The sequence below is a fragment of the Bactrocera neohumeralis genome, chromosome 4, assembly GCF_024586455.1.
Source record: "Bactrocera neohumeralis isolate Rockhampton chromosome 4, APGP_CSIRO_Bneo_wtdbg2-racon-allhic-juicebox.fasta_v2, whole genome shotgun sequence".
Classification (NCBI taxonomy): Eukaryota; Metazoa; Arthropoda; class Insecta; order Diptera; family Tephritidae; genus Bactrocera; species Bactrocera neohumeralis.
Genome location: NC_065921.1, coordinates 41,753,116 through 41,776,121, shown reverse-complemented (window position 1 = coordinate 41,776,121; position 23,006 = coordinate 41,753,116). Strand labels below are relative to the sequence as shown.

Sequence of the window (23,006 nt, the reverse complement as noted above, 5' to 3'; positions counted from 1 at the left end):
GTTGTTAAGGCACATAATAAGTAAGTAATCGAAATTCAAAGTACTTTTGCTTGAGGCGTTCAACGTGCAAGCCTCAAAACGGCCAACGTCCAGGCAGCACGTTTGCACATGTACAGATATTTTTATTTGTTGTAGAAGCTGTTTATGAGATTTGTTTGTTTTACGCTTTTGGTCATGTCGTTCGTTCAACTATTTGGCGATACATGTCTATTGATTTAGCTTTAAAGGTATTTTACGTGCCTACAGTGATTCATGAAAGTAAGCGTGCTGGTGTTTTGAAGGAAATTTCTTAAAAAAAAAAACTATGAAAGAAACCCTCGTCCAGATGCTGATAAAACAGGTCGGAATCTAGAGAAGGAATATAGAGGAGTAGATCATAGCTAGATGGCTCCCTTCCGACCTCACTATTCACATAGCAAAACCTTCCTGACTCTCAATCTTGACTTGACCAACGTTTTCATTGGCGTACTGCGATTCGACCTAAGCCGTTTTTGCTTGACGTTGTTGTAAGTGATCCGCTTATTATCGCCAGTAACCATTCGTTTCCGTAATGAATCGAATTTGCGTTAATCGAATACCGGAGTGAACGGGACGATGGTCATCTTAGAGGGCTTTATGTTCAACTCAACCCCACTGCACCATCCTTTAGCCAAGTTTAAAATCCTTTCAATGAAGTCGCAGAGAGGGTCCACGAATTTGCCGCTGGCTATATTAACAATGTTATCCGTGTAACCTTGACATGGGAATCCATTGTTAGTTAGAAAAACGAGTAGGTTCCATAACAAAGGGAATAGCACTCCACTTTGTGGGCAGCTTCTTGTAGTGCCGAGACGAATGCCAGTATCTCCTAGTGTTTCAGCTATTCTGGTGCGCAGTACGGCCTCTATCCATCTGCGCATCGGTGCTCCCACATTCCTTTTTTCCAGTGGCCTGGCTACTCTCTTGTTAGACGTGTTGTTAAACGTACCTTCGATGTCTAGAAAAGCGCATAACATTACTTCCCCTTATTCCAGCGAACTCTCTATCTTCGAAGTTCGCTGGTACAGAGCAGTATTGGTCGATCTGCCTGCTCTGTAAGCATGCTGACTCACGTACAGGGGTGCAATTTTCAGCGCTTACAACCTTATTTCATAAACCACGATTTTTTAAATACTTCTCAGTAAAAAGGAAGTTAGACTAATTGGCTTGAAGGATTTTGTTAGTGAACCCCCTTTCTACCTTGGATATAAAGATCACCTTCGCGGTCCACCATATTTCAGGTATATATGCCAGTCCGACGCTAGCTCTCATTAGCCAAACAAGGTGTGGCAGTAGAGTCTACTCTCCCTGTCGTAAGAATGCTGGAAAGTTACCGTCCACTCCACGCTGGTCGTATGGCATCTTTTGATCGCCAATACTGTGTCAGTCTTGCCTCTGGCCAGAGCCTTGTGTAGCCTTCCTGCTTCTGGTGTAGAGGTGACATTTTCACAGAACTTCCTAAAGCTTGCTTGTTTTGCAGACCTAATCCTCTTGTTAAAGGAAGTTAGGTTGCATTTATATTCCTCCCAGATCCCCAGATCCCCGTACGTTTCGCCTTATTGAAGAGCCTACGTACCTTTTTCCTAAGATCTAAGAGTTTGCTTGACCACCAGGGACAGTTGCATTTGTTGGTGATCGCCTTTAGGGGGCAGCTGTAATGATACGCGTCTAAGCACTGGTTTAGCCTAGACGAAGGTTCAGCTTTTGCCAGATCAAGGCATCGGACATAAAAATAAGACACTTAACCAGATTTGTGATAGGTTCAGGTATATTGCCGATGGCTGATAACCAATTTTAAGAGCTTTTTGTCTGGCTTCACAAAATACTGTACATGTCAGGCTAAGTGCGGTTGTCCCGCAATTGCTGACGGATCACCCATCTAACCTAATCTATCTGAGTCTAAATAGTTAATTACTTTTTGTACATTTTAATTTCGTGTGTGACGTAAATATTATCTGAAACGAACAATTTAGTAAGTGACTGTAAATACTTACCTACAAATTCATACTCGTACCTGCCTGCATACAAACATATATTTTTCGCTCTATGACATGAAGTGCAATTTGTTTACCTAACGTCATTTTACTTGTTTTTGTAATTATTCCGAAAAAGTTATTCAGCTTTACATATACATAAGTAATACATGAATACTACATACATACATATATAGCTAACTTGAGGTGGCGTTAGAAAATGCGAATGAAATCGCCTTGAAATGTTATTTCTATGATTTCTACGTTTGGCCCTTTAAATTTGGTGTGATTGTGGCAATTGAGTGTTGCTGCGGGCGCTGCTTGAGTTGAAAAAAATACTAACGAGTTCAAATGAACCATAAATACATCCATACATAAAAAGAAAGGGCGCCAAGGCGTTCAATTTGAATAGAAAATAATCGAAATGCCCACAAAGCCAAATAAAATAAACTTAAATTAAAAATTTCTCACGTCCGTCTCACCGAATGCCATGCATTGCATATGGATAAGGTAATCTTCCGTATATGTATGTTATATATTATTCACCGACAATGTTGTCAGCTCATATTTTATTGAGTGGATGACTCTTGGAATTCATTAAATGAACGTGTTTATAATTTCAAGTCAATAAACGGATTGATAGATAAATTAATAATGAAATTGAGTGCGGCATAACCTGTAGACTCGAATGCAGTAAAGCTCTGATTGTTTTAATATCTTTCTTATAATATAATAATATCCAAAAAATGTGATTACAGTGAACCCCGGATTATTTCAATATCTTCCAAATGATCATGTAAGAAGGACTTTCGTCTATATATCCTCTTAGCTATACTCCGTTTCTCGCAAAATATTACCGATTTCTTTTGTGTTTATTGGGTTTTGAAGTGAAGTTATCAAGTGACAGCAAAGCTCGTTCGGATCGCGATTAAACATCGCAAAGCATTTACGCCTTTATGTATTCGACCTCAGAGTAAATTGGTAACAAATGGCAACGTTTTTATAAGCATTTCTTTTTAATTTTGCGACAAAAGAAACAGCCGTGGTTTCGAATGCTTATTATTATTTGCGGAGAGGCATTCGTTGATATAGTAAATTGCATTTTGATGATTATTTCAAGACCCATAATCCTTATATCCTTTGTTAAACTCATGATTAGATTTGGTTGTACAGTGTATTTTAATTGTGGGCTAAATTTACTTTCAATACTACAAATGTAACTGAGGTCACACTTCATCAGCTCTTAATGCAAACGTTAGCATGTAGCGAATCGATCACACTATACGAGCTGTCCAAACGATGCAATTTTGCATTCACGTATCCAATTGTCTACCGCTTCTTGCGTTGGTAAAGCATTTATTCAAGTCTTAAGTTTTTAAAATCATTCATACATTTTAATTTTTACCAGTAATTTTTCATTTTAGCCATTCACAGTGGCAAAATGTATGCAATGCATATAACACGTCAATTGAAAAGCCCACGGCATACAGAGTAAAGCACATTTTTTTTGGTAAATTTCGTTTTTATACTCTGAACAGGGTATATTAAGTTTGCCACGAACTTCGTAACACCCAGAAGGAAGCGTCGGAGACCCTATAAAATATATATAAATGATCATTATGTTGATTTCAGTTGATTTAGCGATGAATGATCGGAATCAAATGCTTGCATGGGAAACTTCCTCATTTGACGTGGTATCTTCACGAAATTTGACATGGATTACAGCTTAAGGCAATAATATAATCTCCGAATAAATTGTTCGGATCGGATTACTATAGCTATAGCTTCCATACAAACTAAACACATAGTGATTAAAAGAAGTGCACCTGTGAAGGGTATATTAGCTTCGGTGTAGCCGAAGTTAACGTTTTATCTTGTTTTGAGTAAATTTCGTCCATTTTATCCAACATAATTCCCTTCAAGGGTAATATACTGATTATAGCGACCCTCAAAAGGCCCCAGTTTCAGGCAACTATTCATTCGACAAAAATTTCTTCCCAGCGAACAGTTAAAGATCATAATGAACACCTCTTCAAGAAGTTTCAGCTGGAGTGCTTTCACAGATATCATCCCTGCAGTCACCTGCTTGTACCGGAACCGCCTCATAGGAGCATCAAGACGTCCTTCCTCAACTACATCGTTGACATAAAATAATACACTGACCAGACTTCGGACATAGCAAACTTCAGACATGTACTGACCGCCATTCACAGTGGAGCATTAACACCTTCACCGACTTCCTCTCAGTGAATGGCGCACTTGGAGTCAAACTACCCATTGCCAGGTAACTGATACAACAACAACAACAGGGTGAATGCGGAATCCATTCGAAGCCCAGGTATTTTTGCCATCGTTTTCACTGACTTACAAATGACACGCTGCCTTGCCGTGGTGAAACAGCACTTTCTTTTTCTACAAACGCAGTCGTGTTTTAGCGATTTCATCTTTAAAACGGTCCAATAACGCTATGTAATAGTCGCTGATGATGGCCCTTCCTTTTTCAAGGTAGTTAATAAAAATTATTCTATGCGCATCCCAAAATACAGACGCCATATTCATCGTTTGCAGTTTACTCGGATTACTATCGGCTTGACTTCGGAGTGAAATGAATCATCAACTCGTCATTGTTTTTGGACAAATGTCAGCTCGCTCAACCAATTCGTACACAGGTTTCTCATACTCAAATATTCGTTCAGATATTTAGAGTGTCTGCTTTCTCGAACAACTTCAACTTACAGTCAGCTATAATTATTTTGAGAACTTTTTTCATGTTTTCGGTAGTAACAATCTCTCTTAGGCGTCCACCGTGATTTTGCTTGTGTTTAATATCCACATGGAACTTATATGGACTGTGAGTCCAATGCGTTGCGGGTAAATTTAACGGAAACGGGTATGAGATCTAGTTTTGTGTCGATGTTACTCTAAATAATTGTGTTTCAAAAGTTCACTGCAAATTCTATATTGCTGCGTAGTTTAACAAACTATAAATAAAAGAAAAAAGATTGGCTCTCATGTGATAAATGGCCTTAGACACCGCTTATAATTAACGTTTATAACGTCAATTGATCACCCTTGCTCACAAGCGGTAATCAGCACTTAATTATATCATTTGCATGTGTCAATAAAGCATCGACGTTTTTTAGTTGCTTAGAAAAATGAGTTTCTATCGATTGGTTTATGTGGCAAAAGAGATTAATATGGAACATAAATAATATGTCAATATATGGTATATGTATGTTTATGCGTCATGTAATGAGTACTAAATATATGCGGGTTAGTTAGTTAAGTCACAGGTGATTGCATTGGAAAGTAAAACAAAGAACCGGCAAAGCGATTGCAGCTACATATACATATATACAAATATGTACTTATATATGTATAAATATTATAGTCTTTCTTTGCATAGCGGTTTTATTACTTCATTTTATTTTGCATTTATTGCGCTTTATTTCTGTTTTGCTCGACTTTCGTGGGAAATATTACTGGTTTGTCTTGAGGCGCTACAAACACATACACGCACACACAGCCGCAAACATAAATATTCGCAATGCAAAATGTGCTACCATTTTTTTTTGCGTGGAATGTGGCATGGCCTATAGCTTTATATACTCCATTATATATGCATATAATGTACATAAATACAGTTACACATTCACTTCTCTCTGCTTTTTGCGCTCGTTTTGCTCCCACTCACTGTGTTATGGCACGGTCACTGGTCGTTGGCCCACTTTTTAGGCAATCATCATTTTATAATATTTCTTTTTCCTTATACATATATGTATATATGTATGTACATTCATACATAACATATATACATATGTATATAATTTTGGCGTTCAAAAATTTTTATTGCCAGCATTTTTGTCCGCACTTCGTTTGAATGCATAAAAATCACCGTAAATTATGTATAAAATTATTTGGCATACATTTGACAGATGTTGAAGCGGTCAAAAATACTCGAATGCATAAATTATTTATGTAAATATGTATGTGTGTGCGCATACGTATTAATTGAGCGTTCACACCTGTGCGAGTGGCAAGTGGCGCTAAGTTTTGGTGGACGAAAATACAAAAAAAAATATAAAAAAAGTAAAAAAAAAAATATTAAAAAATAAAAAAATAACAACAAAAAAATAGAAATAATAAAAAATTAAAAAATAAAAATATAATAAAAAAAATATTTCCACAATTCTGCTATGCATTGGTCAACCCTCAGGGTTTGTTTTGTACTAATTAAGTCAATTTAGATTTCGTTTTTGTAATTGAGCAGTTTATTATGTGTGCGCCGTCGCCACTTAAGTGTGTAGTTGACCTTTGTGTGTTTTGTTTTATTCATTTTAAGTTTTTTAATCTAAATTTGGATTTATTTACTCTGCGCTCGTATCTTTATTTAGATTTACCACGCGACTGTGTTTATCATTTAACCTCATACGTGACCGCCACAGCCGAGGTAAATAAAATTAATCTATATCAGATTTTGTTGTTGTTTGTTCAAACGGTTTTCACACTATATATGTAGCATTTGTAATATAGCAGGAAGGTATATACATATATGGTATGTAATTGACACTCGCATATTTTAAATGCCACCGCCTGACGGAATCACATTTTCTATCTAATTTAATTCAATTTAAGTTTTCATATATAACATATATATTGTATATATAGAAGTACATACATGTATATTTTTTGTTGTAAAATCGAAGTCTTAACCAAATTATAGTTAGGCAAGATATATTTTACACCAAAACCAGCTCCATAAATTTTTGTTATTGCGTATATTTTTAAACTCTGGTTCCTTAATAAACTTTAAGTGAAAAGCTGATAAGTCAATACCCAGAGAACTGTGTGTAGTTATATACAAGGTGCGTTCCAAAGTAAACAGGACTTTTTGAATCTAGCGCCCCCTGGTAGCACCATCTATATTTCAACTGGTGCGTTGAAATCTGCTATCTTTATCGATTGTCCAGTGAAAATTTCATGATATTTTATGTATTGGAAGTGAAGTTATTGCGTTTTAAGTGTCAGTATGTTTGTGTTATCGGGGCGAAAATGAGCTTCGAACAAAAAGCCAACATTAAATTTTGTTTTAAAATTGGTAAAACTTTTACCGAAACGTTTTAATTGATGAAACAAGTTTATGGCGATGATTGCCTATCTCGTAGCAGAGTGCACGAGTAGTTTCAACGTTTTCAAAGTGGTCGTGAGGACATACTTGTAAATGATGATCAACATGTGGGCCAATCAAAATTCGTGATCACCGGAAATTTCATCGAAACTGTGCGTGAATTCATCAAAAATCAGCCGAAATCATCATTGAAATTCATGGAAATGGAATTGAACATCTCCAAAACATCGATTTATCGCATTTTGACCGAACATTTGGGCTTCCGAAAGGTGTGTGCACGGTTTGTTCCGCACAAATTGACTGACAACCATGAAAGGAAAGCGTTATGCAGACGTAGAGGCTATTCAAAAGGTTTGCACCGCCATACTGGCGGCCATACCGGCCAACGAGCTAAAACACTCGTTCGACATGCTTTTGGACCGTGCAAAAAGCTGTATTGAAGCAGAAGGTAGAAGAAGCAGAAGAAGAATAAAATAAATTGATTTTACCGAAAAAACAATTTGTTCTTATTTTTTTTTAAGTGCTGTTTATTTAGGAACGCACCTTGTAGTTCATGTACAAATGTCTTTAAATCATTGTTTGAAATTTTCCCGAATTCCTATTTTCGATTAGCCGATAGTTGAATGGTTGCATAAGCTTAGATCGTCTACGAAGAACTTTTGCTTATGCCTTAAAGTTAACTCTGTCATCGTTAGTGAAAATTTCAAAAAAGTTATATTTTGTCTTCTCTAAGGTTGGAAACCATTATTCAGTTATTCTTCTTTATATACTTGATTCACTTAGTGGCTGCATTTTACGGGACTTAGAGAATATAAGATTTTGGCTCATTATATCTCTAATACATACTATTTTCAGATTAACAAGGCGCAGATGATACAAAAAAACATTCCTGTAGCAATTAACCAATGGAAAATAATTCCTTTTTCGAGAAGTGTGTCTTTTTTATATGAGTCTAGTTTATTTGCCCAAAACAATATCCATCTTATATTGACATTGAATAGCATGACCTTCAATCGAGAGAAATATAAGCCGATTTTATTGGTAGCAAAATTACCGCTTTAGTTTGAATACTAATTAACTAGATAATATGAAAATTTTTATAACTAAGTCAACAGTCGGTGGACTGTGTCTTCTTCGTGCATTAACAGGTCAATTGAAAAGTCGGACTGACACATAGATGGCGCTACTAGAATAAAATCCATATTATTTTTAGTTAACTTTAACCTTCAAAAGACGTGTGTATAAACTTGACAGCTGTCGGAATATTAGTTTGTGAATTATATCATTTTGAGTGAAGCAACTTTTGTTATGGTGAATAAAATGGATAAAAATTAATTTCGATTTTGACGAGTGTCTGGATATTGTCAAGGAAAATTAACCACCCAGGATTGGTATACTAACTTTAGACGTGTTGAAAGAAGCACTTTGAACGCAGTGGACCCTCAAAAGTGGTCCAGGGTAGCGACGAAAACATCCAAAAAATCTACAAAACAATTTTGGATGACCGAAAAGAGAAGTTGTTCAGGCAGGTATTCTAAAGATATTAACTAAATACAACGATGAGTTGTTGATTCGGAGCAGTGTTTAGAGATGCTCAAACGTAATAAACCCGAGATTTTGCGTCGAAATCGAATTCGGCTTCGTATTGTTTTCGCGTCCACCGCATTTTCCTAATCTGACTCCCAGAGACGATTTCCTGTTCTTAGACCTCAAAACAATGCGCGCTGTGAAGAAAATTTCGTCAAATGAAGACGTTATCGCCTATTTTTAAGCAAAAGACAAATCATATCACAAAAATGGTATCGAAAAGTGGAAGGGTATCACCATTGAAGGGTGTATGTTGAAAAAAAAACATTTTTGCCAAAAAAAATTGCTTTGCTATGGTAGGTCAATTGAGCTGTTCAGCTGATGCCGTTATGAATTAAACGAATAAAAATAAACGATTTCTTATAAAAGTACAATGTATGTAAAAATTGCTTTCCATATTCATTTCTCGTATAGATGAGGTCTATTCCTCTTATAATCTTAGTCGCTATGTGAATCTTCAAAGCTTCTTCTACATGATCCTTAAAACTTTGCTTACTAAACATATTTACTTTCTTTATTACATACTTCTTAATTTTTTTCTCAGTTTAGAAAAGCATTGTACTTTTTTCTACAAAAGTAGACATAAAAAGGAAACAAACGTCAAGTTTCTTCCTTATTTACAAGTACCTTTGCCGTTGAAAAATATATCAGAAAATAGTAACAGTCGAGAGTGAATTCCGGATAGTAGACAGTTAATGATATTTGATAAACTTTGGAGATTTTCATGTAATCTTTTATCTACTGAGTTTGAAGCTGTGAAACCGATAAATTAGCGGTAGATATTATTAAAAATATAAAAGAAAATTTTCGAAAAAATATGTTACTTTTTTGCTTTTAGAGAAAACATAAAATTAAGGCAAATTGTCATAACCTGAAAGGGGGGGTAACTTCCACTTAAAAATTTGAAGTTCTGTGAAAATTGTTGAGTGTTTTGTGCTTAAAATATAAAATAGTAAACTTTAGTTTTAATTTTCAATTTCTCTACAAGTAACTGTAATATAATATATACTTAAGAAAGTGAACGCAAAAATTTGTGAAAATAAATGCGAGAAACAAAAAAGTAACATAGTTAAACACATAAGAAGCAATTATACACTTAAGTACTTGAAGTGAAATAATATGCTGTAAATAAATATTTGTTAAGTAGAAAAATTTACATGGGGAAAAAATACGCCCAAATACGTAATTTAGTTATCTAACGGAGAAATTTTGCGTTTGGCAACTGACCATTTGAAACTTTCGAAACCAAATTTCGCAAAAAATACATATACTCCATATTTATATCAACAGGGCTAGTGCAGCTCTGACAGATGAAAACGCTCGATAAATTAGTCCACATCTTGAGGACAATCAGTCTATTCTTCTACTACATACTCTGCCATTAATTCGTATTAAGTGTATTAAAAATTCTTGCAAAGTGTAAAGAATATATTGGTATAGGCTGATATATGTAGTTTGTACAGCGTGAAATCACATTTCATACCATTCCTATACATCAGAGTAGTACACTGCGTATACACAACTACAAATTTCGCGTAGACAATCCGCTGGCACCATCATAAATATTAATATTAACATTGTTATATATAACTGTACATATGTATGCCGCTATATGCGAGTCTCGCTCCGCTGTTGTGCTGTCTTGCTGGCGCTTGCACGTTTAACCCATTATGTTTATTTTTCACCTCGCCTTCGTCAGCCTTTTATGCAATGCGCAATTGAATTTTACGATTTTATGCTGCGGGCAACAGACAGCGTCGACGTGCAACAAGTTGCAGCAACCCAATGACCAAATAATCAAAATCTCATCGAACCGCCAAGCAACCAGTCTATATTGGTGCACAGCGCGGCAGTGGCGGCGGCGTCGGCAGGTGAAAAACTTTCACTCACATTTGCCGCCTCTTCAGCTAATGATTACAAAACCGAGAAAAAGTGAGAAAATAAACAATAATGCAACAACAAAGCGCATGCAAGAAAAAATACAAATTTCACCGCTTCAACAAGTGAAAAAAGAAGAAGAAGGGCTGAAAAATATTGTGACGCTGAAAATGATAATAAACCAGACATCATGAAAAGAAGTACCATTTTTGTGTGAGAGAAAAAAATGCACAGTTTTAAGGAAATAGTTTGGGAAAACCGGCGTTACCGCATCGGTGGCACCGAAGTGCAGCGCAGGTGTAGCATATGGTACACCCAAATTCACACATACACACATGTGCATAGTTATATAGATATTTTCGGTTGCTTATGTGCACATGCATATCTGCTTATATAAGTGTGTATGCATGTATGTATGTGCGCCACCGGAATTTCTATCCATCATTATTGTGCACTGGGTCGCGAAGTGAGAAGGGGTCAGTAGTGGTGGCGCTGGTTCATTGCATTTTTATTATCGCTGTGGCATCGGCATCCTCGATAACGCATAACACTTTGATTTTTACGAGTTTCTCGTCTGCGAAACACTTTTATTGCCGCAGCGGCGCGGCTGTCGAATTTTTGTTAAATTTTTGGGCGCTACTATGCCGGTTTGTACATACATATGTATGTACATGTGTGTGCTTAAGTGCAGTTATGAATGGTGGATTCGCTGCTTTAATTTTTATTAAGGCCTAGCGATATTTAATGTGATTATAAATAAGGAAATGCAAGCCGTCATCATTAAGTGAAGCTCGTTTTTATATGCTTTGACTGCTTGAGAGCGCTTTTATAAGCTATGTGAGCATTCAAGCTTCTTTAGATTCCATATAATTTAAGGTTACTTTTGTTTGGATATATTTCTAATATATTTTAAAGAGTCAATGCTAGTTGATTCGAAATATAACACTTTTCTTCAAGCTATAGAATAAAGAAAGCGGTAAGCCAACATTAAGTGCGATCTCTTAAAAATGCCAAATCGAAGTGATCCGGAAAAAGTGTGCGAAAAAGTTAAGAATAATGAAAAATGGATAGCAAACTGTGCGTTGGTTACTTTCTGCCATCTAAATATATTCAAATTTGTTTTTGTTAATTTACTTGCACATAATTTAATTAGCAATAAAAACTGCTTACCCCTGATGTTGCAAACGCAAAGGAGGCGGCAGACTTCAAGCGACATTTGTTAAAAAATAGCAAAAATCAGCCATTTTTGAGCAGTGTTGCCTAATCAAATTTGGTAAATTCAGCTAAATGCACGAAATTTTTGTGCATTACAAACTTGCATTAACATGGGCCAAATGCGCAAGTAAATGAAAATTAAGCCCGCTAATGCATATTAGCGCTGTCGTCTATCAGGGCTATAAGGCACTTGCTTGCTCTTAGAATAGAATTAAAAGAGATCCCAGAATGTGATAGCCTAGTCTAAAAATAGCTTTTCAGATTTTTTCTGCAATACATGAGCAGAAAAAACTGTAGTACACAGTAGTAGTGAGCAAAAATAGTAAGGTTTATGATGGTTGGACGTACTCACTGTACACACACTCAACTTTATACATGATTATAGTGAATGAAATTCTAATGGTGGCTTAAGTGTGGCGATTACTTAGACGTTTTTGCGACTTTCCTCTTCAACCGGCCAACCAGTGTGAATGAAAATTTTTGGGCAACCACAGCTAACTTCAAATAATTGCCAAAAACCTTACACTGTAATAGTCAAAATGAAATTGATTTATAAATCGGATTATATATAGAAAAGCAGAAATGTATGGAGGAACTAGGACATCTAGGAACTATAATTCCTAATTAAAAACTACGTACACTCCAAAAAAATTAACAGAATCACATTTTTTTCCAAAAAAATATTTTCTTATTGAACTTGACAGATGTCGGCTGCAAAAGAAATTTTTAAAGCGTATGAGCGTTCTTTTGCAGCTTGCTTATTAAAAACTACAATTATTATATATATTTTATTCACAAAATGTATACGATTTGAACGGAAATTTTCCTTTTTTGAGAAATATATACTAATTTGTCTACATTAGATTTGCCTTCAACATAGTCCCCATTCGATATAATGCACTTATGTCAACGCTTCTTCCAGTCGTCGAAACACTTCTCAAACTTTATTTTTGGGATATACTTTAGCTCTCTCAGCGTTTTTCATCTATCTTGTAATACTACGGCCCACCAAAGTTCTCTTTATTTTAGAAAAAGCATTGTTACAGTTTTTGGCCAAGAATTCACATTCAACTCCCTTGGTTAATTTCTTTAAGCAAACAAAAATCGGTAAGCTCATAAAACCACGTCTAACCTTAGCGGCTGCCCTAGAGAAAGTAAGCAATGAATACAGCTGATTTTATTTATTTATCGTAGTTCAGTGGCATGTATTATGCTGATGATAAAACAATTTTGACAATTAGACTCTTCAAACAATAGAAATTTTAATTTAAAATACATTTCTATCCATTCAAAATTTCGTCTCTATTTAAAGAACAAAATTATAATCTTGAATTAATATATAATTTGAACTTTTAATTAAGGAATACTAAACAAATATCAATGTTCAAAGTATTACCCAGCTGAATCTACATTTTCTCATACTTCAATGAATCAAACCAATCTTTGATACCTGGTGCTGATGTGAGCTGTATTCCAGTTGCGATGTTCTCCATCGATCGCAAAGAAGTCAAAATGTGCAAAGTCTGGGTTATAAGGCGCGCAAGGCATAACTTCTCAGCCGCTGTTTTCTACTTAGTTTTCATCCGGTCTTACATGAGGCCGATCGTTTTTATGATGTAATTGCCATCTTTTGGCTAATCGCATATAGTTATAGGCCCAAAATGTACATATTCTGAAAATATTTGAATAAAATATTGAAGTTCGCGTAAAAATTATGTTCAAATATAAAATAAATAGGTCAATAAGACATTTACCGAAAATTGTGCTATGGAAAAAAGACTTCATTAATTTTATGAGATAGCTCTCAGATTGTTTGGCGGAATATTTAAGACTGACGAATACTACAACCATGTCCAATGACACCCGGTAAGTTGTCCGATTTCACTGATCTCATGTTAGATGATTTATTTTCAAAACATGTTTTGGGCTTTATTTGTTTTTTTTTTTTTTTATTTCCTATACTAGAATGAGTAATTATATAAAATGTAATTCTCTAAGGTTTTTACTGAGTATATAAAAATTCCTATAAAAATTTTTAAGAACAAGAAAGTGGCTTAAAACCAATTCCCGGAATACCGTTCAAGAAACGTATACATGTCAGCATTCCTCAAAATTGGTTGAGAAATATTTTCTGCCACTAACGCAACAGGAAAAACAATGACAAACCACTTGGTTTTAGTTAAGTCCGACTTATAATCTAAAAAAACATTGGCATAGACCAGCGTGTACTGAAAGCGTAGCCCTTAAAACCTACATACGAGTACGGGATTTTTCAAGCAACAGTCACCTGTGAACCAAACCTCCAGCATTACCTTGCAAAAGCGAAGCAAATGCATGTTGATAGTAAGGAAAGGCAAGTGCGACTTCCCATAGCGCGATCAATAATTTATTTCCAGCCATTAATTAACATTACAAGCATGATTGACAATCGGTGTGGTAAGACTTTTTGTGCGTGTGTGTACCTTGCCACAACACTCTTCGGCATACATTTCTCATGTTACTGTTGTTTGCACCGTCTAATAACGGCAATTTGCTTTGTTTTGCTGCCTTTTCATACCTTTGATTTGTTCGTTTGTCTTTTTGCGCGCATTCTTCAGCATTTTTGTGCTGTGGTCTGCTTTATGAATATAATTTTACTTACATAAGTGGGTAAATAGTGCACTGGGGCAGGTTAAAGATTGGACGAGACAAGCGACCAGCAGACAAAGTTAGCAAAAACGAGCAGCAGAATGTGCACACACACGCGTACCTTATAACCAAACTCAATGCGAAGCTGGTTGGTTCCGCGCGAAGGTACTGGTGGTCAGCGCTGGTGTGGCTTAGTAGGTCAGGTTTGTGTTGGACTTGCGGCCACTTAATGTAACGTTATTTAGTGCAATATAATTTGACCTCCACACACGTTCACGTATGTGTGCACATTTCTCTTCATTGTTTTGCTATTGTTGCTATTATCATTTGAACGTTTGTTGTACACTTCATTTTAAGTAACTATCACTCTCGACGCGACTTTGTAGCCTGTTGCATATAAAGATGTGTATTTTGTTGTTGTTGGGTTTTTTATAGTACATTTAAGTTTTAAGTGGTTCCGTTGTGGCTTTCACGTATGCTCATACATACCTACATATATAGTATGTTTATTGTTAGCCACTTTTGCCTATGTTTTGTTGCTCTCTGTTAACCGGTAACAGTGTGCAGTGAGTGGGACTTTTGTCTAACATTGAACTGTTAAAGTTAATTCTGTACTTACAGCCCACAGATAAACCAAATTGCTTATAAAGTGTATTATACTTTAAGAAAACTGTCGTTTATGCTTTAATAAGAAAATATATAGTATATATGATATTGTAAGTACTACGTAGTAGATCCGGTTACGCGTTGTTGTGGCTATAGTATACATAAACTACTATTATAACGAATTACTCAATATAATGAAAATACTCGTATTATTCACTAAGGTTTAATTTTAACAAGTAAGAAAGGGCTATGTTCGGGTGCAACGTTCTGAAATTTTCATTGAGATAACTCAAATATTGGCCGATATATCCAGCATGAAGACACCAGGAAGTTCGAAAATCTTTATATTAGGTACATGGGGGCTCAGGGAAGTATTGACGCTATTCGACCCATTTTGGATACACAGAATTACTACTGAAGGAAAAGGGTTCTGTCTGAATTTCTATTGCATATCTCACACGTTGACCGATATTTTCGTACAAAAGTTCGAACGATAGGTACTGTGGTCCACATATTCGGTACCTAGGGTCTTTTACAGTTTTGGTTGGATTTGAACAATTTTTTGTCATAAGGTGGCACACACTGAAGGGATTATTCGTGCTAAGTTTAATCTCGTTCTATTAATTGCTTTTTAATTTGTGTACTGGAAAATGAAAGAATCAAGTGGAATTTAAAATTGTGCTTTAATGGAAGTAGGCGTGGTTTTTGTCCGATTTCACTCATTTTCACAGAGTGACATAGGAATATGAAAAGAATGCCACGTTCCAAAAATTTTGCCGAAATCGGTTTGTCGGGTTCCGAGATATGGGATTTCACCAAAGAGTGGGCGATGCCACGCCCCTTGTCCAATTTTTACACCGGCTTCTATAAAGTCATGTTATACCATCCTGGCGCCAAACCTTTACGTTTCTGGCGCATTTAGTTTTTGATTTATCGCGCTTTTATTAGTTTTAAACATTACCGTTATATGGGGAGTAAACGGCGTTTTTATGTAGGAGTTCTTATAATATTTGTGCTGAGCGAATTTAGTTTTTGTAGCTTTAGTGGAGGAGATATACACATTAAACTTACAAGAGGGCGGGGCCACGCCCATTTTTTCAAAATTTCGTAATTTAGTGTTTAGTTATGGCACTTATTAAGTTTTTGGTTAACTCAAACTCAAACTTTTTTTGTATGTACTAAGAAACCTGGATACCAAGTTTCATCAAAATGTCTAAATTTTTACTCAAGCTACAGCTTGCACGGATGGACAGACAGTCAACTGGATTTCAACTTTCTCGTCATCCCGATCATTTATATATATGTATGTATATAACCCTATATCTATCTCGATTAGTTTTAGGGGTACGTACAACCGTTAGGTGAACTAAACTATAATACTCTGTAGCAACTGGTTGCAAGAGTGTAAAAATATTTTAATAATTTGTGTATGGAAAAATGGAATGAATTGAATCTAAACTGAAAATAGTTATTTTTGGCTTTGAGACTTATTTATGGTGATTGATTTTCTGTAGACTGCGCTGCTGCAATAGGATAATATTTCGCCGCCGTTTAAATCTCGTATTGTTCTGTGCAATGCTTTGAGTGCTTATTGAGGTTTAATTTTTTCTCGGCATTTGACATTTTACTCAAAGTGAAAATAATAATATGGGTTTTTTTAATTTTTTACACACACTTATGTTATGAAATTTTTTTCATAAATTGATTTGACTTTTAACATAATTGACCCTATCTTTTAAATTTAATCAAACTGGACACAGTGTGCTACATTTTACTAAATTAGGTTTAGTAGTTTAGTAAATGTAGTATTGTAAGAGAACTTTTCGAATATAATATTATTAAATTTATTTGCTCAGTGAGTATTACGGATGTGTCATTTTTAATTCACAGTAGCCACTTTACAAACAACCAATTCGCTTTACTTCTGCATCTAAAAGTCAACTAAAAACTAAAAGAATATTTTAATAGGGCTCTACAAGAGATAACAAAACTAAAAAATTAAAAACAAATACAAAGCCAATTTATTATATAATTTACCATCCGATTTCGTGGAGCCGACCATTTAAATGCCCGACAGAGGCAAATTTATCGTAGATAAAATTCATTTCTGACTATAAATAATAAACTTAAGCACTGGGCTGCATATTAATTTCGCTTAGGTGATAAACCATAAAACATTTTACAGCCAACCCATACAAGCGCGGCGCGTTGGCTTTGCCTTTTTAATCCCGCAGACCCAACCGCTGATTCATTGCAAGTGTCAATGCTGGTGGATAATTTGTAATGTGAGCGAGGTTAGAACGAATTCAAGAAGGCACATTTCGGCAACAAAAAAAGAGTAGCACTCGAATATGGTAGGCGGGGGAAGGAAGGTGTCGTCCAAAAGCGGCATTTGGCAAGTTGGCACGAAGCCTTGTACGCAGATATGTATGTATATACGAGTATGTGTCTGTGAAACGGCGTGGACTTCCGTAAGGGCAGCCGATGCCAGCAATATCTACATATAGATGGATAAATTCGCACAGAAGCCTGCAGGAAATTTATGTGCATAATATATGAACTTGCGATGTTCATATGTATACCTTTATGGTATTAATGTATATAAATTTCGATTTGTATTTGAACTACAGTGCGGCTTAATTTTATTCAGACAAATTGTGCTTTCACTTGTGTTAAGTATGAAACTATTCTACCAAGAAATGTATATAATATACGAATGCATTTTCTAAATTATTGAGGAAAGGAATTCGGGATCCCGAAAATCAGAGCTAGTGTTCGGGATTTTGAAATTTGTTTTTTAATATTTTTAAGGAATAAAGCGAGTATCAATACTTCTGATTTTCGGGATTCATAATTAGCATACAGCATACAGACCGTCGCCATAGTAAAGACTGAACTGCTGAGCATTGTTACCTTTGCTCGTGTGAAAATTTGAATAGTTTGAATGCATTTAAACCACAACCACCATAAAACTCCTCGAGAGACCAATCCGCATGAGCAGGTTGGATCGTAATCTAAGGGTCCTGCGCACCATGGTACCAGAACTAAATCTCTGGACAAACCTCGTAGCCTAAACTAATGCCAGTTGAGCTTCCATACTGGAGTTCGAACTCATACACGCACACACCATTCACACAAGAAGCTAACACTAATTCCAAGTTAAACAATTCACGCGTAAACGACCATAACTGTTCGGCCCCGACTAGTGGAGATCACACGCTAACACCTAAACGTCCATCAGTCCAGCTTATCCCCACACCTCCAAGATCCCTAAAGACTGAGTACATCGATTACTCCGCGATCACGTGAACCCATTCCTCACACGGCGCTCCACACAAACACTCCGACCTATACGATGGGTATCTCTTATAGAAAAATGTATTCAGAGACCCAAACCTCATAAGCAAAATTCCCAGGCTCAGACACAATTCAAAGTCTGGGTTATCCTCAACAAACTCAACGTCCCGGATGTACTCGTAAGTCACCGACCGTTATGACTATTGTACCAACGGTCTTGCCACCTACTTCTGACCCTGTCATTTAGAAGCATTTTACTCTCTAGATAAACCTCACTCTCCTCCAATATACAAATATTTCAAAGTTATCTTAAGAAGGCAGTGTAGATTTAGTATCACTCTATCTTATATGTACTATATATATTAGTAATAATATTTTGAATATTTCTTTTGAAATTTCATTTTCTGCTTTATTTTTTTTTTTAGAATGCTTTATTTTCCGTTAAACCAGATTAATTGCATTTTTTTTTAGAATGATTTTAATTTTAGGGAGTTTTAGTCTCAAAAACTTCGGGATCTCTGAAATTTTTTTTTTCAAGTTGATATGCTTCTATGTAATTTTCATTGAAAAAATAATCTGGTGTTACCTTTCATATGTTTACTTAAAGGTTACACTTTGCTCATTCTATTGAAGCGAGTTCCGAAAATTTTGGGGATTCCGAACACTAAATTGGTTTGGTATTTCATTTGATATCTTAACTTGAAGGACTTCCTTTATTTTCCTTGTTTGGAATCATGCTCAAATGTTAGACCCGATAAATTTTGGAATTTCGAAAATTTTTACTTCGAGTTCCGGGCTTCTAGTATTACCAAAATAATCTGGTAATACATTTATTATGTTTACTTAAAGGATATTTTTTTTCGTTTTTTAGAATCATACTCACAAGTTAGTCCCGAAAAATTTCGGGATCCCGAATACTAAATTGGTTTGGTATTTTATTTGATAACCTAACTTGAAGGCCATGCTTTATTTTCTTGGAATCGTACTTATAAGTTACTCCCGAATATTGCGGGATCCCGAAAAAGTTTATTGCCAACACCGAATGTATAACACCGCCAAATTGCTCTGGTATTTAATGATTTATCGTATACACGTAAATAATATATGTACCTAACACATACACAGCTAAGCACACGTCGCTTTTTGTTACACCTTCGCCGCAGCTAACCAGCTGCCAAAGCTGCATATTATGGCTATACGTTTTTTAACAAATAGTTTTGCCATAACGTAATAAATTTTGCGCATTCATTTGCGGCAATACGCCCCAAAAGCAGTAAGCCGCCACAAACTCAGCTTTGCTTGCGCTGACTACGACGGCAGCCAAGCTTATGCGCGTCTGCGTGTACATACATACATACATATGTAAGTATAAGTATGTATTCGGCTTGTCCATGGCTTGGCTTTGGTTTTACCTCGCCACTTGAATTGACTTGCAGAATTTGAATTCACAATTTGCTGCCTCACATCCGCGATGGAATGTTTCGTTTGGGGTTTTACTTTTATTTTGCTTTGCATGTATGCAACCCACACACACACATACATACATCTGTTGGGCACAGGCATACTTGCTTTGGCATTTGTATGTTGTTTAAGGATGATTGACGCGCATTTGCGCTCGCTCAATTGCAATTAGACAAATTGTGTAAGCTCGCCGCTTGGTCAAGTGCTTTTGCACACATATGTTAATACGTATGTTAGTGTGTGTATGCGTCAGCTGCATACCAAAGTAATGTTACGTATTTTTTGCTAAACTTTTAATTTCATTTTCTACATGTAACTTGTACACCGCACAGTTCATTTCTTATGAAAGACATACAAAATCACGTGCGTACATATATGTATACATATATATTTATATGCAAGTATACAAGTAAATATATATACATATGTACATATATTAATATACTGCTATATATGCGCTTATGCAAAAGTGTGCAACATATTGTTCAAAGGCATAGAAGGCAACGCGATACCGACCAAAACTCGTTGCTAAATATGACAACAACAACGCTTTGCTGTCAAATCGTACGTCCGACAAAATAAATAAGCATTCATACGTGTACATATACATATGTACATGTGTACATACATATGTATGTGCATACCCAGCACTTAACCGCTCTTTAAATGCACTTCTCAGGTTACAAATGCTCGCCGCAAGTACTTGACATTTGTTATGCAGATATTTATCACCACTTGATTGAAGACATATTATTTCAATGACATTGTTCACTTTAATATATGCAATTTGTTGTTGCCTACAAATATTTCTTACCAATAAATTTCTAAGTAAACCGCGATCGTCTTGTAAATTGAAATTTTTTTCTGAAGAATATTTGGTTGCATAATTTTAAAATAAAAAAAGGGCAACTTTTATAGAATTTTTCGAAAGAGTATGAATATAACCAGCAAGGTTAAGCTTCAAACACTTAAAGAGAATCGAATTTTTTATTGCCTTATTAAATACTACAACACCTCTAGAATATTGTCCTAAATTGATCCGAGTAATAGTTTCGGAGATACAGCCCATAGAACTAGGCTAAGTGTACCGTCTTTAAACGCGTTTTCCCGAAAATGTGTTTTTAAAGTCAGCAGGCAAGATTTCACGAGAACTACTCCACCGAACTTCTTGAAAATTTACACAGGTCCTTGAGATACAATTCTAAAAGATACGGGCAAAGAATTTTTCGCAAAATTTTCACTTTTGATTTAATTTTTGTAGAAATGTCTCCCAAAAATCCAATTTTCGGTTTTTTCTTTTGTCTAAATTCTAGGTTAAAGTGTTAACTAAAACACGTATTTTTCCACTTTAGATAATACTGTAAGGAGTTATCCTGCCAACGCGGGCGCATCTTTTTTCCAAGGGGTCACCGGAAATGGCGTCGCAATGGCCGAGTTTAATAATTTTTTCCAAAAATTTCAGAATTTCTTTGCTAATAGTGTATGTTTGTAACAATAAAAAATTCTAATAAAATATTTCATTTTTTATATGAGAAAAAGATTTTGAAAATAAACTGTACCCGAGGAAACCCATGTAACCACTTAAAATGTTCGCTGAAAATATTTCATGATAATTTTGTTATAGATTCTGGAAACTCGTCTGCAAAATCGCAAAATTTTAAAACTCGCTAAAAAAATCGCATTACTGAAAATCGGGGTTCGGTAGAAGGCTACGTTTGACGCTTTGGTAATCCACATGTATCTCGCGTTGTATGAGTACTATCAGCTTAGGCTGTATGGCGTTAGAAAGATAGGTTTTTGTACTGAAAAAATTTTCAAACAGTTTTATAATTACATGAAGCAGTGTTGTTTAGGCTCGCGTCAAAAATGGACATTTGCAAAAGCAAAAGTATGCCATATTCGGAGACTGGAAAAATGAATAGTGCCTGATACTCCAACAGTCAATCATGCAAAACTTTAGTTTCGTCAATTCCGTTCCAGAAATTCTGATATCGAAGACATCTCTACGCTCTCGAAGCATAGTCGTCGAGTCCGGCAAAACGACCATAAATCTTTCGTAGAATCTGTCTCTCGAAAACTCGAGACCGAGATCATGAGTGACTTGTGGAGTTGGTCTTTATTGGTCGGGAGAGGACTTCACTTCTCAATAGCATACTCAGTCCGAAGTAGCACCTGTTGGCAAGAGTTATTCTGCGTTGGATTTCGAGGCTTATATTGTTATTATTGTTTGATGACAGGAGATATTTCGTTTTGTCATCGTTCACTACCAGACCCATTTGCTTCGCTTCCTTATCCAGTGTGGAGGAAGCGGAACTAACGGCATGGAACTTCTTCATGGCTGGGCAATCGAACGGTTAGGTCTACGAAAAAATTGTCTTAACCTTTTTTGTACAGCATTGAATTTCCTACAAAATCTGTGAAACGAGATGAAATAAACAGAAAACTGCAAAGCGGAGGTGCTTCCCGTTACAATTAAGAGTTGTACCTATTTTTCAGAGTAGCAAGAGAAACAAAAATTTTCGGTTATTGTGACCCACCCTATTATCTATATAATAAATGGTCTCGCTGTTTCTTTGTTTTATCATTTGGGTAACTCTTAAAATTAACTGGGGAATGTTTTCGGCTGCTAAAAAAATAACGACGACTTTTACATACATATTTTTCTTTTGCATCGGTGCGTCATTCGCATTGATGCAGTGAAAAAATGTGCAGAATTAAGTTATCAGATGGTGCTCAAGACCACTGTGCAGACGCATGAGGGAGTGTACAAATTATGCCGCCAGTCAAAGAAACATGCCAGTGTAACCCACATAAATCCAGTTCAACGACTTATTTCTTGTTGTTTTACGCAAACAATGGAATACAGAATGAAATGCTGGTGGGATGCTCGAGTTTGTTTCATTATTAATCGATTTTCCAACGAATATTATTATTACTGTTATTAACGCTATTATCGTTTGGCATTGACGACGAACGGAGCATGCTGTCTGGCATTGAGCTTTCGATCATATCACAATTCACAGGTGCACAGGCGAATACGAAAGTCGAGGCGTAAAAAATTAATCAAAGAAACATAATATTAAAAGGAAATAAAATTTATTGGGGGCTGTATTAAGCATATACTTATATATATAGTATATATATATGCTATTTATTCATATCTCCCCTCGTTACACATTCGGGACTCTTAGCTAATCTGATCAGGTGATCCATGT

At 35.8% G+C, this 23,006-nt stretch overlaps 1 protein-coding gene across 7 annotated transcripts in view; it reads left to right on the top strand.

The window, feature by feature from the left end:
- The window catches only part of LOC126755066 (uncharacterized), a 176,306-nt gene that overhangs the window by 62,108 nt on the left and 91,192 nt on the right, over positions 1-23,006 (top strand). The window lies entirely within an intron of this gene.